This window comes from Abramis brama (genome assembly GCF_963993115.1).
Source record: "Abramis brama genome assembly, chromosome: 3".
Taxonomy (NCBI): Eukaryota; Metazoa; Chordata; class Actinopteri; order Cypriniformes; family Leuciscidae; genus Abramis; species Abramis brama.
This window is the reverse complement of record NC_139965.1, coordinates 48824783-48841338: the sequence shown is the minus strand read 5'-3', so window position 1 is coordinate 48841338 and position 16556 is coordinate 48824783. Positions and strand designations below refer to the sequence as shown.

The 16556-nt window shown below is 37.1% G+C and overlaps 1 protein-coding gene across 13 annotated transcripts in view; it reads right to left on the bottom strand.

Annotated features, from left to right (window-relative positions):
• LOC311079646 (receptor-type tyrosine-protein phosphatase delta) overlaps nt 1-16556 on the bottom strand; it is a 687052-nt gene that overhangs the window by 77754 nt on the left and 592742 nt on the right. The window lies entirely within an intron of this gene.

Genomic DNA, 16556 nt, shown 5'->3' with positions numbered 1-16556 from the left:
TTTCTTAACTCCATGTGAGCAGGAATCGTTCTGACAACATTAGGTCTAAACATGAAAAATGCAAAGGAAAAAACGCTCCGTTTTTTATACATTGTTGTCATGTAAACCCTTATATCAGTACCCTTAGTCAGTAAAATATGCCAGAATGGGTAACAGGGTTGGACTATGTTCCAAATTAAGCTGCCAATCACTAGGAGCTAACTGGTTCAGGACTAGTTAATTTCCCTTTAATTGCTGAATTATCCTTACAACAACAATTTATGGAAAAAATAATGAAATTATTTATTTTTTGAAAGGGTTCAGGCCTCTATCAAACTGCAATTTATTATTTTAATAATTCAAAAAAAAAAAAAAAAATAGGTACAATGGCATTTTCTTCATCTCTCGAACATTTAAAGTAAACTTAGTGTAAAAGTGTGAAAATACTTTTAGCAGACCATTAACAAAGCCTCAGTCACACCTAGATGTATCAATGTACGCAACCACTCGACCCGGATGTGATGCATTCAAATAAAAACTTTAAGCCTGAGGTTTATCAATATAGGTTTAACAATATTTTGCACTAAAACAATAGTCTTCAAACACTATCTAAAAAATAAAAATAAAAATAAAGAATAGTTATGTATAATTATTTCCAAAGTAATTATTTATTATTTAATTATTTATGTTGATTAGCCTGAGATAACCTGCAATGTTTTAATTTTAATCATATTGTCGGTCATTTGTATTGTGTGGATATATTCATACAATCTTTGTTCACTTTTTTTTACCACGGTTAATACGCGGAGGGTAACGGCTGCTTTAAAAAAAAAAAAAATCCTGATAAATAAATTGTTTCATTAAAAAAGCCCTTGCAGTTTGCTGTCTTTTTGGATGGAAGCCAAATGTCCCCACAATGATAGTAAAACCTGAGATCACCTACATTGTGGGGAACAGCCAGCGGTCCCCACAAGGGAAATGGATTAATAAACTGTAGCCTAAATGATGCTTATTTGAAAATGTAAAAATGCATAAAGTTTTCTGTAAGGGTTGTGTTTAGGGGTAGGGCTAGGGCTAGGGGATAGAAAATTGTCAGGTCAGTATTACAACAATAGAAGTCTATGGCAAGTCCACACAAAGATACCAAAATAAACGTGTGTGTGTGTGTGTGTGTGTGTGTGTGTGTGTGTGTGTGTGTCAACCTACAGCAAACTAAAATAAACAAGAACTCAACAAGCCTCTAGGGGACATTACCAACACACACGTACACAAACACACTGTGATTACCACTGAACTACCTAAATATCTCCTGGGATTTGCTTTCCATGAACTGAAAACACCTCAGCTCAGGTATACAAAACCACATATATTGTTTCACTATTGCAACTGCCTCCACTGCAACATTTTACCATACTTTTGGATAATTTGTGTACAATGTGATTGAAAATGCAATGATTTACTGTAGATTTACATTAGAATAGAGCAAATGAGCCACTGTGATGTAGCTGCTATATCACTGTTTAGTTCCAGCTTGTATGTTGACAGATCCTGGGACATTTTCTCTTGTTTCCAGAAAACAGTGAAGGATTTGAATGAATGTGTGATAGACAACGGAATAATATCCCTGTCTAAATAGTGACTAAAGACTGATTATGACACTTCAGCGCCTCAGAGGGAGGCATCTGCTGTAATGGAGGATTTCCTGCAGCTCATAAAGAGCTTGAAATGCTCCTCATTGTCTCTGAAATCATTATAACACTCTTTCAGAGTGCTGTGATTCAGTGAAGATTTGAAGATGTCCTTAATTTACACCAACTGACTGCCAAGGTCTGGGTTGAGGTGTCGAAATTCTTACATCTCAAGGTTTAATTCATAATTTAACATCTCAATAAATGGAAATCATCTCACTTCAAGAGTGTGCTAATTTGTCATGCAAATAACAGGATATAAAACAGGATATAATGTCATGATGCAAGAAAAAAAAAGTTATTCATTTTCTTTATGCAAAATACAATTTGTTAATTCTTTCTTTTGATTTCAGGGGGAAGTATAACTTGGACATGTTCTTGGGAGGTTTCATGATTCGTCCATATGAAATAAAACACAAAAGCAACACAGATGATCTGTGATGTCCATAATTGCCGGATGTTTTCCATGTTATCCATTTAAAACATTTCCAGTAATCGTCCTTTGTGCATTAACAAAATTTTCAAATCTTTCTGCAAATATTCTAATCCAAATCCTCTTGTGACCTTCACAGGCTACTAACTTTACAACGCAGTGGATGGGCGTCTAATTTTAGCTCGTCTGTGGTGTGTAGGCATCGTCTGTTATGTACTTGGCAGCTAAAGTTACATGTCAGTCTGTTTTCCTAAACAAGCAGATATAAAATTACTACAAAAGCTACAGAAAGTTGCTGAGAGATCATTCTGAAGTCTGTCAACCTATACTTGCATCTGTCCCCAACATTGTGTAATACTAGCTGATAGCAGGTTTAATCTGTTGTTGGTGAGTTTAGCTGCTTTCACAATTACGCTAAACTAGATTCTGCTTAAAGGGGCATTCCACCCATAGGAACATTGTTTTTTTTATAGAAAGTGGGTCATATATGTAGTCGAAATGTAAAATAAATTTTGAATTTGGTGCCTTCGTGACCGAGGAAAGACAAAAAATAACTTCAGGACGCATTTGTATAAAAGACAACAACTCCCACAATGCACCACATTGCACAGCTCCGCAAGCCACTCCCACTAATCCAGAACAGCGCATATCTGCATATAAGAGAAATCACTCTTCCGTCTACAAGGCTAGCTACCACCAGAGCTTGAAATTCATTTCACACAAAATGTCTAGTTAGTTGGCGAACTCATTAGTGCATTACTCCTCGTTTGTATTTCTTTCGAAAAGGTGAATTATTGCATGGTACCGGGATGTTCAGTCAGAACATATGCGGTGCGAAACTAGGATAGTTCTCAACACAAACGTCCGTGTCCTCGTCTGATTCAGAGATTTCGTCCAGGAGAAATTGTCATTGTTGGAATTCTTTGCTGCAGACGGACTCTATCTCTGTGTTCGTAGTTGCATCTGACAGTCTATGAGTTGCATAGTGAGATCACCGGCGCCACCAGTCCGCCCTAACTCGAGCCAGTCCGGGCTCCTCGTCCGTGGCAGGCAGGTCTTCTGCCTCGGCTGCTCTTCGCTATAATACGGCTTGTAAAGGTAGCCACAAACACCTGATTCAAGCATCAGACTTCCGAAATCCTCTTCTTATATCATATTGAGTACTCTCCTCCGCTATTGTCATAACTTTACATCTGTCTCCACAGCGTCTGTTCGCTTAGCTTCAAACAAGATGGAGGATATTGCTTTCAGTTTCAGAGAGTAAAGTCCCACCCACTGATCTGTAATAGGTCTGTAGCGTGAGCGGGTCCCGCCCCTGGGAAAGATGAGGAACTAGTGCTTGTAGTTTCAACAGAAATCCCCCCCTCTTACACTTCCTCCGACAATGATGCAAAATGACGATTTTTGCGTCATTGTGGGAGGAAGTGTAAGAGGTAAATAACGGATTTCTCCCATCTCAGGGGAAAATGAGAGAGTGTTGCACGACCATTCAATAGTATGACTGGGTTTCTAACAATGCAAAGCTTAATGCAAATGGGTGAAGTGTCCCTTTAACGTAAGCATATATTTGGTTCATAGATAGGTTTAGAAATTTGCCTCTCCTCTGTACTTCTGTACAATATTTCTGACACACACTAAACCCCATGTGCAATACATACTTATTATTACAAATCAAGCAGATGAGTAAAAGCACAGATAGATTGAGTAAAAGTGCAAAAGAAATGGACTTTTTAAGGCGAGACACGGCAGGCAAAAACATTGTGTTTTTTTTACTGGTCAATTTTGAGATTTTTGGATATTTGTCTTCAATAACATGTCTTCTTTCATACTGTGGTGAAAAAAAGTCCGAAATACACATTTAGGTCTTTATTTTATTACACTTTGTCTGTTTGCGTCTGTAGATTTCGCGTAAATTCAACAAAAGTTGTCTTTGTAAATCATCCCGCCGATCCGCGATCTCTGTCTGCTCTCTGTCATCACAGGCACGGCTGGAAAGCTCTCTCTTCACTGTACAATGCTGTCGGATCCAAATATGGTAATTTCCTTTTTATCAGCAACCAATCGCGAAAGTAAAAGGGCTGAATGCGCAATCTCATTGGCTGATGATAAATATTTAAAGGTCCCGTTCTTCGTGATCCCATGTTTCAAACTTTAGTTAGTGTGTAATGTTGTTGTTAGAGCATAAATAATATCTGTAAAATTATAAAGCTCAAAGTGCAATGCCAAGCGAGATATTTTATTTAACAGAAGTCGCCTACATCGAACGGCCCGTTTGGACTACATCCCTCTACTTCCTTCTTTAATGACGTCACTAGAACCGTTTTTTGACTAACCTCCACCCACAGGAATGCTCCCTCAACTCTACCGAAATTCGTTTATGTACTTGCGCACTTCTTATAACTTACTGTGTGTACTCAGCTCTTACGGTGATTTTCTGAAGTAAAACTGACACTTCATCTTTTGTGTGATGTACAATAAACTTTATTAAACTCATCAGTATATGTTTGATCATCATTCAGACAGCAGACTTGTAGGCTATTAATAAATAATGGATACATACGAGCAGATGACAAATACGTTATAATAACCGTAATTAAACTACTAAACTATACCTGTTCCATCTCTATACAGCACTCTGACTCTGTAGGCATTATTGTCCGACTCGAAATGAACACCGTTACTGAGAGTTTCTGATATTATCATCATTCCGTGAGATGAAATTGTCCTGAGAGACTGAGCGCGAGCTCATGAAGCTCCGCCTCCTGGGTCGTCCAGCAGCAGCTTATTTGCATTTAAAGGGCACACACTAAAACAGCGCGTTTTTCTGTGCCCCAAAAAATGACAATTTAAACATGCTGTAAAAAATGATCTGTTGGGTATTTTGAGCTGAAACTTCACATACACACTCTGGGGACATCAGAGACTTATTTTACATTTTGTGAAAAGGGGCATAATATGGGACCTTTAAAGCCCGTTTTCTCAAAATGACCTTTCTCTCATACTCCAAGTATGAAATCTCCACTTCAGTAGCACCTATATACACCAAACTTTCCAGTCTTGTACCTAGTTATATTATGAAGACATTTACAGAGGGATTTGTAAATATATTATTCCTAGCCTGATTTATATAACATTTTATTACAAAAAACATGGCGAAAATCATTTTTTTAAGGCTATTGACAGTATATTCTGATTTATAGGATAACAAAAGTAGATATCCATAAATCCCTCTGTAATTTTTTCCCCCTCTAATATGTGAACACAATGAAAAAATAATTTTTAATCTGTCTTTATCCAATACTCAGATTTCGTTTTTTAAAATAAATACAAATTAGCGCATATTTAATTAGATATTGCCTAATTTGCATATTTAAACATTAAATTACAGAAAACTTGTAATACATTTTTTTCTCAACTTAATGTAGGTAATCAACTGGGAAAGTTTCATGGTGATATCTGCTAGTTAAAAATTTTACCCTATTCACCTGTAGTGTCTCGCCTTAAATATAATAAAAGTACTGATTGATGAGTCATGTTTACTATTTATTCTAGCTAGCATTAGTCAGACTAGTCAATAGTTAATTAATAAGAAATATTAGTGCAGACTTTTAATGTATTGTCTGCAAACTTTTTATTATAAAAAATATTATATTAATATTATTTAATTAAAGTGTATTATACACTTACTATAATGTACTAAAATATAAATTTAAGTTAGTGACAATTCAAGCGAGTTACTGAACACAAGTAAAATCATATACCAAAAAATATGTGGCAAAAAAAGGATATGGGGGAAAATGGGGGAGGAACACTATGCAAACATACTATATAATTTAAGATGCATGGGCATTTTTTGTGTTATTTTACCAAAAATACTTGACTTGACTCAAAAACGGCTGCAATCGTATCAGTCTGATTCACAACTGAATCATTCGGTGTGATCTGTGAAACAGTTCAACAGGATAACTGGAAAGAATCAGCTCGTTCATGAATCGGACCACGCTCTTGCTTCTCAGAGGGGGTGGTGATTTATTCAATTTGAAATAACCAATAAAAATATGTTTTTTATTAAATGTAGTAATTTGAAAGCAAAATATTATGCTTTGGAATGTAGTGATAAAAATACTCTTTCAAGTACAGTCACTTTGTTACTGTCCACTGTTTATTATTATCCTAACTGGAATGCCTCAGGGTTCAGAGCTAGGCCAATTTCTCTTCTCAATATACACAACAGAGCCACTTGTAGGCACAAGGCACATGGATTCTGTCTACAATCTCAGCTTGTATCTACCTTTCAGATGTTTTCATTTCTAGCTTACCTTTGAAATTTGACCTTTCAGAACTGCTAATAGTGTTGGCTCGTTTATGATAAACTGCTTATGCTTTTCCTCATTTGTGAAATGAATGAATCTGCAAAATGAATTAATGTAAATGACAGATTATTCTATTCTGATTCATCTGTCCTCTGTGTTAATGCAGATTGTGACAATCAAGAAATTACCAGTTTCATGCTCACTCACAATAAACTCTGCTAATTTATTTGCAAGGTTTATGGAAATGCCAACAAATAAAGTACAAGACACTTATCCAAACCTCAGCTCAACATTAATTGTGTACTGGCTCTGGATGTGTCTAAGTCTTTAAAGCAATGCCAAGGTCGACGTGTGAATCAAGCTCTTTAAAACGAGCCAAATTTCACCTGCCATAAAGCCAAGTGCCTGCAGTCAACCTCAGAGGAACAAAGGCAATGCTGCTAATAATTATTGAACATGACAATTCATGCTGCTTGAAAATCAATGGCTTTCAGGCTATATGTATTGTTGGAAATCAAAATGTGCCTCTGAGACTATAAGTTTTTTTTCTCCTGAGACGAATCGATCTTGGGTATCCACTGTACAATAAAGAACCTCAAATTCTCCTTCAACCAAAACAGCAAGAAATCTCCAAGTTCAGCCAAATACATTTGTCCTTGATCCGCTCCGGGCACGAGGGAGGTTTTTCCCTGGGACATTTTCTATTCATATTTCTCAAGCTAACAGCAAAATACTTGTTGTAGCTCTGCTGCATAATTAAATATGGATTTCTGGAGTGTACCATTATTTTAGAAGCATTTTCTATGAATACAGTACACTCTGGTGTCCCTTTCTTTTAAAGCAGAGGTGCATTGTTTTCTGATGTGTGACATATTAGATTCATTAGATAAACTATGATCTAAAAGAAAATTAATGTAGCATGAAAAATAGCTATCAAATGCTGATCGACTGTATCTAACAATTAAAATCATTAATACTCTCATTAATACTCTTTTCACATAATATATGGGACTGATATTCCATTTACCGTAGCTTTTGTATTAAAGGAAACTCCTTCAGTAACATGACAGGGATTTGTTTGGGAACGTTTTATACAACAAAAACTCTCCCAAATAAATCTCAACCATTTTACTATAAGAGTTTCCCCTCATTGCAAAAGACCAGATAGATAGATAAATATATAGAGATAGAGATAGAGATAGATAGATAGATGCACAAAATGCACAAAAAGTGCTGTTTACAAAAGCAGCATCTGTACTGAAATCATGAAAAGCATTTGGAAAATAAGAAATGACTTGAGCTGTTAAGGAACGCTGTTGGATTCCTCCTCATTGTCATCTTGAAATTGGCATCTACACAGAAATCAAAATCATTTCACAAAGATCAGTGGTGTATTTTTAACACAGTCCAGTAGTGATTGTTCGGTTTCCACAAAAAAAATAAATCTACACGCACACACACAATTAATCAGCATTACATTTTTAAATCACCTCACAAATTAAACGGTACTTCACTCTGCCAGTTCTCTGATTAACTGCTGAAAAAACACCGCAGCAGTGGCAGAGATGCATCCTCAAGCTAACGGCGAGCAAATAACCGCTGTTAATTGTTATTTAATTTGTACTCTCCACATGATTGTAAGTTTTTCGAGGAGAAAGGTTATTGACGAAAACATTTCAACGCATAAATTAATTGAGCTGCGTTTGCCATATGCTATGTTAGCACTTCTGGCCACGGCCACGAAGATGATTTTCAGCTGGAGGACAAATAAATCACGCCGCGAGAGAAAAAAACAGCTCTGTAGGTCAATCGAGAAGGTGAGAGAAAGAGAAATCTGAAGTCAAAAAGCCATAATACAAGAGCAAAATTTGAAACATTAAATTAAAAGTGAGAAGCGCATGGGATCATTATTCCCAGCGACATGCATTTATCGTCTTTAGCATCAAGGGCATAAGGATCCCAGGCGCTCATCTTAACTCTCATTATACACTAGAGTACAGTATATCTCCCTTCCTCACGTCACTTGACGCAGTATAATGGCACGGTCGCCCTGTGAAGAGAGTCGCTAGCAGCTGCAGGCCGAACGAAAACCCCCTGGTGATCATTTACACACATTAATGATGCTCAGGTCATCGAGCAACCGATGGATGTCCTGCCTAATACGCTGCTGACGGGGGAAAAGCAGCTATGACTAGCAGGAGCTTTTAGAAGCTGTTAAATAAGACTTCATCGGATGCATTTATACGCATTTAACTCTTTAAAATAAAAGCCTCTGGTGGGACATTGTGGTAATGCATTTTTAATTGTGTCTAAATCAATGTTATTTTAGGATTATTTATATACTACTACAGTATTTATTAATATTTTGAATTCGTAGCTTTTTTTTATTTTTATATTTTCAGCTTTCACTTTACATTAAGGCTCCATTTGTTAACATTAATTAACTGCATTAGTTATCATGAAGTGACAATGAAACATACTTCTTAAGCACGCATTAACAAGTTAATGTTATATAATGAACAGGGGCCGGTTGCACCATATGTGCCTAAGTTACAACTTAGCCTAGTTTTGATATAAATATTAAGTTTCAACTTGCGCACCACTGAATATTTTTGTGTTGCACCATTCGATTTAGTTGAACTGTAACTATATGTGTAAACTAAATATTTACGCAAGCCTCCGATCAGGAGTAATGGTTGGAATAAAATAGCAAACGGACTGAACTGCATTGCAACAGTGGGTGCACTGAACCCAACAGACTTACAGACTTCATGATAATGCAGACATTTACACTTGATTATATTTTAAGACAACATTTTGTGAATAAACTTAGTTTGTTAGTGGCTCATCAACACAAACCCGTCCTAAACAACATGGATCTGTGTGCATCGGTCCGTATTGTCCGTATAGTCATAATAAATAAATATAATTTCGGATCACTTCAAATACAGTTTCTGAATGTTATTTACATATAAAAACACCTATAATGTTAGTTATGATTAAGTAGCGTTGTATTAAATGGAAACATAGTTTTACTGTTAGTTACAAGCCTATTCCTATGTAAAGTTTTTTTTTTTTTTCACATAAAGTATTTATTTTAGGTGCCAACACTTCTAACTATCATTTAAGTTTGTTGTAACATTTCTATTTAGCTTTCTTTCTTTTTTTTTTTTCAATTTTAATACATTTACATCACTTATTTTATTTTCAGTTAGGTGCCAAGGTTACATGGTTTAATTTACATTTATAGTCACATTTTGTTTCATTTATATATATTTTTTATCTTTATTTCAATAGTATAAGTGATTTTTTTTATTATTTTTTTTAGGCCCACTGTAGGCTATACATTTAGACCACATTAGTGTAACCGTTGTTACTAAAATGGCAGCGTCACTCTCTTATTAGACGCAAAACACTCCTTGACACACTTGTGTAATCGCAGCAGACTACAGAGGACGACACACTAATTAAATACAGCTAATTGAGTCTCTGCGGACTGGCCAAAAGTGATTAGTTACTGTTTACCCGCTCAAGTTAGCAGGGTTTGTTTAACTGACAATGAGCGAAGCCAGAGGAGGCTGATGTGGCGCGCACACGCAGCTGGAAATTAAAAGGCCGTGCGGCGTAATTGATTATTTTGCTTATCTGCAAGAAATGCTGCGAGCGAGATACCAAGTATTCTTTCTGTTGGCTGTGCCGTTATTCACGGAGCTCAAAAACACACAAGAGCTGCAGACGGTTAATGGATTTGGGTTGGGAATCGATCAGCAACATTGGCCGACTGATGCACGTATTAGATTGAGCTTCGCTTTAGCGTAGTCGGCGCCGCCGGCAGATGTTTTTTCCCTGGATGAGGTTATTCGCTGTGGAAAATCCCCCACGGCCATAATAAGATATATTTGTTGGACGTTTTGAGCAAACGCAATCTCCTTAGAGCCGCTGTCACAGGTCAGCCGGTGTAAAGACGCATTGTGCTGCGGTCATCCCTCCCGCAGCAAAAGCACAGATTACCAACAAAGACAAATAGCAGGAAACCCTTCAAGTATGACTGCCATCCCAGCTGTATTTTCCGCTTCCTTTGGCGCTTTTGTGTTGAGCGGCGGGCCAAGTCGGGTTAGGCTGGGCTTGTGTTTGCTTCACTTCGCTCTAGATAAGTTTGCGCTGGTTTTTTTCAGCCTGTCACAAAAGGGCAGAGGAGCGTTTTCTCTCCTGGACTGTGACGGCAGTCAATGTTAGCGGATTCATCCTGAATTCCAGCTGAACCCCAGAGACGTGGTGGCTACGGCATATCGATCTGGGATTTGCTCGCTGTAAAGGAAGTAGCAATGGTGAGAGAAGCTCTACCGTCACCTTCTGTTTCTGAAGGCTGATGATTTTGTGTGTGTGTGTGTGTGTGTGATTAGCTCCCTGTGCTAATTAATACAGTAATTGTGCTCTGGAACCGTGAGTCACAACCATAACAAAGGGCCAAACGGAACACAGAAGGCAAGTGAGCCTGGGAATCAACAATTCTTCTTCTTTTTTTTCTTTCTTTTTTTTAGGAATCCCAGGAACCATAATTGTTTGCCCATATCATTTTTATATAAATTTGGCGAAATAATATCCGGAATATTCCTTTTAGGAACCACTTCTCAGAAAATTAAACATATTGTACACCTCTTATTTTATCCTCTGTCACTACATGCACTTGCGCAAAATGGTGTTTGCTCCACTTTACATTTGGTTGCATATGCTGATGCATTTGAATCAAAACTATTTTGTTTTAACTGAGATAAAATAAGTTTAAGTATCACATTTACTAAAATAAACTGAAATAAAAATACATTAAAGCTAAATAGAAAAATAAAAAATAACAATAATGGCAAAAATCACATAATTACTCAAATGAAAATGTGTAAAAGTGTAAAAAAGTGTTTCTTTCTTAATCAAAATGTGGTAACACTTTATTTTACAGTGTCCTTGTTACATGTTACATGTAATAACATTAAATTATGCATAAATGCATGCAACTAACCCTCAACCAAATCCTAATCCTACCCTAACCCTGTAAGTACATGTAGTTAATTATTATTATTCAGGACTTAAATATATAATTACACTGTAACAATGACACCTTAAAAAAAGTGTAACCCAAAATGTTTGCACGTTTGCTTAAAAAAAAAAAAAAAAAATATATATATATATATATATATATATATTTTGTTTGTTTTAACCCCCCAAAAAAAGATTTCTTTAGAAAACAAGACTTAATATCTGAAGTCATTTTGCTTCTAAAGCAAATGTCACTTGATTAAAGAATGTTTCGATTTTTTACTGAAAAAAAAAATAATAAAAAAAATAAGCACAAAAACAATTTTCTTTTTTTCTTTTGCAGAATGAATTATACTGATCTTCCTCAAAGGTGCTAAAAGAACAGGGACGGCAGTCCATTATACGGTTTAGTGCATTATAGAGAAATATTTGTTCAAGTATTGCAGAGATCGGCAAGAACATCTCAGCGAGATGAGACATGACACATCTGATAACAGAAATAAAGCTCTTAAAAATCACGTTGGTCGATTGCGTGTGCGTTTGCATTTTCCACCCCCTCTCAGGCTCTCTTTTTTCCACTCCTCCGTCTCCGGCGCTCTCATTTACGCCCCCCTGATGTATTCTGTTGTTTTCTTTGGCATGGTTCAGCGTGGCCTGTTAATTACGCTTTTGTTCCGTCTCGTACAGAATCACTCCAGCGAATGTAAGAGCTCTCCATTAACGCCACAGACGCTTCCTCTGCAGCAGAACTTGCCTTCAGCTTCTCTCTGTTTGCTGTTATTTTCCTCTTCTTCATGTGACACTTGTTCTGTGATAATAAAGGTTATCTTTTACATTTGGCTGCGCCGTAAATGACAGGCGGCTAATCCGGCCACCGGTGCGTTTATCAGTGCATTCCAGCTGCCGTATAATCTTGCGAGCGCTTTCGCCGAGATGGAGAGAAAAAAAGCTGCAATGTTTCCATCAATCATGTCTCTCATAAGTCAGAAATTTGACCTGTTCAGGAATGCCGACCTCGGGGCGAACAGAGCGTCGCTCAAGGGAAGCGCAGATGTTCACTTGTGTCTCTGTCTGGACACGGAGAACGTCGCTGAGCGTTTGCCTGCGAGTTCATGGGATACGTGCTTCTTTCTGCCTGGAGGTTACAGAATCTCAACATGAAATGTCAGTTTCAATTCAGATTTATCTGAAAAATTGAAGGCCATTTGTAGATGATAGCCCTCGATTCAAATGTGACATTCCGGCCATATTTAAGGTGTAGTTCACTGGAAAGGAAACTTGTGTCATCTTTTGTCCCTCTAAACCTTTTTATATATTGATCTTATAAATGTTCTCTCATTATTTTGTGTCCATCCACTGAAAGTGTGTAATGTAATCAACATTTTCAACTTCAAGTTCATGAATACATCATAATCATATAAATCAAGCGGTTTAATCCAAGTCTTTAATTTAGGCTTTAAGTCACATATAGACTTTATTCATTATACATAGCGTTTAACATTTTGATGATATTTACACTCAGAAAAAATCTTTAATTTATGTATATTAATTGCATATCAAATTTGGATTAAACAGTTCTAACAAACTAATAAACTTAATGCGATGCATATTTCTCAGTCGTACATTAATGAAATTGGTAATAATTTTGCAGTTTTGCTATTTGCGAATAGAACCTTATTGTAAAGTGTTACCATCATGGCATAGTTTACTAGCTTTAGTAATAACTGCATTGTTTTATTTACTTTGTTATTGCAACATCTGTATGAACTACAAACTTTTAGCAATATCTGTCAGAAAGGGAAGTGCGCTTGACAGCAGCTATACAGCTGTAAATATTGAAAGTATGCTTAATATTCAATTAGATACATTTACTACATAGACATCTTTCATCTCTGATTTATCTCCATATCTTTGTTTGTTCTGTTGTTTGTTTGAGTACAAGTACACAAGCTCAGTATCTGTGCAACCCTAATTAAAATTTTAGAGTGTGTTTTAAACATGAACAAAAGTCTTTCTGAGTGAACCAGTCCATTTAAGGACACCCGGCCATCATATTCGCTCAGTTTCATTGAAAGCATGACCTTTGACACCAACAACACAAGATTATGGGAGCACTTTGTCCTCCCTTTTAAAAGAAAAATACTTATTTTAACATCATAACTGTTTTTCCAGAACAGACCCATCTTAAACCATCTATCTACTGCAGTTAAGATATAAAACCGGCTCACAAGCATTTTTATCATCAAGCATGTTCTTGCTCCTCCACAGCTGCACTTGAAACTGAACGCTGGCTGTCAATACAGTAGATCTGTTCACGGAAGTGCTCCACGTGGACTCGCTGATTGTGTGGAAGCCCTTGAGTGTAAACACTTATTGATCGTCTGGACCGCCGAACTGATAAAGTCTATCGAGCGCTGGCTCATCAAGTGTGACTTCTGAAAGACCGGAGCACTCAGAGAACGATCACACGCACCAAACCATGCACACAAAAGCCTGAGCTCACCACACGACTGTTGAGATGAAACATGGAGGAGAGGGTTCACAATGTTTCTCTTTCCTGAAATTCCAGATCGGTTTAGTCCGTTCCTGAGATGAACCACACAATCTTTCCATAAAAGTGGCTTCATTAACTACTTTTATTTATGCCAGCCGCAGCTGGAACCAGCTTCCAGAAGAGATCAGATGTGCTCCTACAGTAGTCACATTCAAATCCAGACTCAAAACACATCTGTTCAGCTATGCATTTACTGAATGAGCACTGTGCCGCTGTTCGTCCGACTGTTTGTACTGTACTCTATTTTATTTTATTTTCTAAACTGTTTTAATTATTCTTATTTCTTTTTATTATTTTAATTTCTTCTATGTAAAGCACTTTTAATTGCCATTGTGTATGAAATGTGCTATATAAATAAACTTGCCTTGCCTTGCTTCCACACTTAATATTCAACAATATTATTGATTTGACTGCACTAATACTATTGGATGAGAACTGAACTGAGCTGGATGATGATATTACCGTTTTCTGCAGAACTGCTTATAGATTAAATGAACTTAATTATTAATTGATGATCTTTACAACGGAACTGAATCAACACTGAACTGACTTCAGCTCAACAATGACAATATTTTATTTCAGAGTTGCTGCACAGCCGCCCCTTAATGGACTTCAATTGCTTATGATTCCCACGAGAAAGAGAGAATTCCTGACGTCTCTGTCTTGGAATTCCAGGCCGTGTTACAGACATATGGAACACTGCCTTCAAGTGCAGCATTCCAGAGATGAATGAGGCGACCTTTGACCTTGAGCGGGATCAGAATCCACACTTGTATGAGACTTTCACAGCAGCTGTAGTCAATCTGCACTTAAAATACTGCACGTGTGCTTCCCCTCCGTCGCCACATAGACTGCTTATGTAGTTGCACATTATACTAAAGAGATATGGAAATGTTTGAACATCCCAAAAATGACACGCTTCAGCTTCAAAGAAAGAAACCCACTCGCATTGATGCCATTTGTGCACGTGTGCCCTATGGCGTCACATTTAGTGGTATCATGGGTAATAACAGCATGAAGTTCAGCAGCACAGCTCCACTCACTCAGAAATAATGTCTGGATGGTCCGCCCACTTCTGCTGGCTGAGGGGCTGACGGGGTTTGTGTGTGTGTGTGTGTGTGTGTGTGTGTGTGTGTCGGGAGCGTGACACGCCTGTAAGTGTGTGTGGGTGCGTGTGTAGGAGGAAGAGCAACACTTTCATTCTGTGCCAGGTAAAGATATACTGCTCTGTGTGTGTGTGTGTGTGTGTGTGTCTGTCTGTCTGTCTGTCTGTCTGTCTGTGTGTGTGTGTATGTGTGTATGTGTATGTGTATGTATCCTGGTAAACCCTACATTATGGTGAGAAAATGTCCACACAAAGATGGCAATATCCAAAATCTGTGTCCTTGTGTGGTCATTTTTGGTCCCCATGAGTAAAACAGCTTATAAATCATTCCAAGTAATGCTTTTTTGAAAATGTTTTCTGTGATGGATAGGTTTAGGAGAAGGGGAAGTGTTAGTGTTAAGAGATAGAATATAATGCACTTAGTTAATTATTCAGATGCCTTTTTAAAAGACTACAATTGAAAAATGGATACATTATATATAAAATTCAACCCGCCAAAGTGGCTAGAAAGAGTGACTATGTTACACACCACTACTGAAATCCACCTGCATTTGGTGGGCTGGCAGATGTTAATTTCAAGGCCATTTTTTGTAGTTTCATTTTTTAATTTTAGTTCAATTTATTTATTTTTTGGTAATTTTTATCTTTTTAAAAAATATTTCTACTTTAATTTCTTTTTATTTTTGGTTTAAGTTGAATAATTTTAGGACTTCAATTTATTTCAGTTAAGTTGTCATGTTTTTTTTTAGTTTAAATGTTTAAATGTTACCCAATATTTCTATTTTATAATCTCTATAAATTGATTTTTAGCTGTAGTCACAGTAGTGTTGTAGTAGTACATCTTCGGTACAAAGTCGGTACTGACATTTTAAAAATGTGATGATACCAGCATTTCCCTCGAGCATTTTGAGCGCTGTTGAACGGATTCTTAAACACCTCTGATTGGCCATTGAGTTCACACGCTCAACATATAAGTCTCTGATTGGCCATTGTGTTCACGTGCTCAACATATATGTATGTGATTGGCTACAATGATCAACGTTTCAAAAACATGTTGTCTTCACCGAGCGCTTACACAGATACAAACGAGTGTTTGAAAGAAGGCGTCTATCAGCGGATCCATCTATCAGTGGATATATTAGGGATCTGCTGATAGACGCCTGCTTTCAAACGCTCCTGTGTGAATCTGTGTAAGCTAAGCACTCGGTGAAGACAACATGTTTTTGAAGCATTGATCATTGTAGCCAATCACAGACATATACAGTATGTTGAGCACGTGAACACAATGGCCAATCAGAGGTGTTTATGAATCCGTTCAACAGCACGAAAAATGCTAGAGGGAAATGCTAGAATCTAGCCTAGAAATCTAGACGCACCCTAGCGGCAGCAAATTGTATTTTGCAGCCAGGGCAGTCTAGCAACTCTCCATAGACTTTCGAGCTGCAAAAACCTA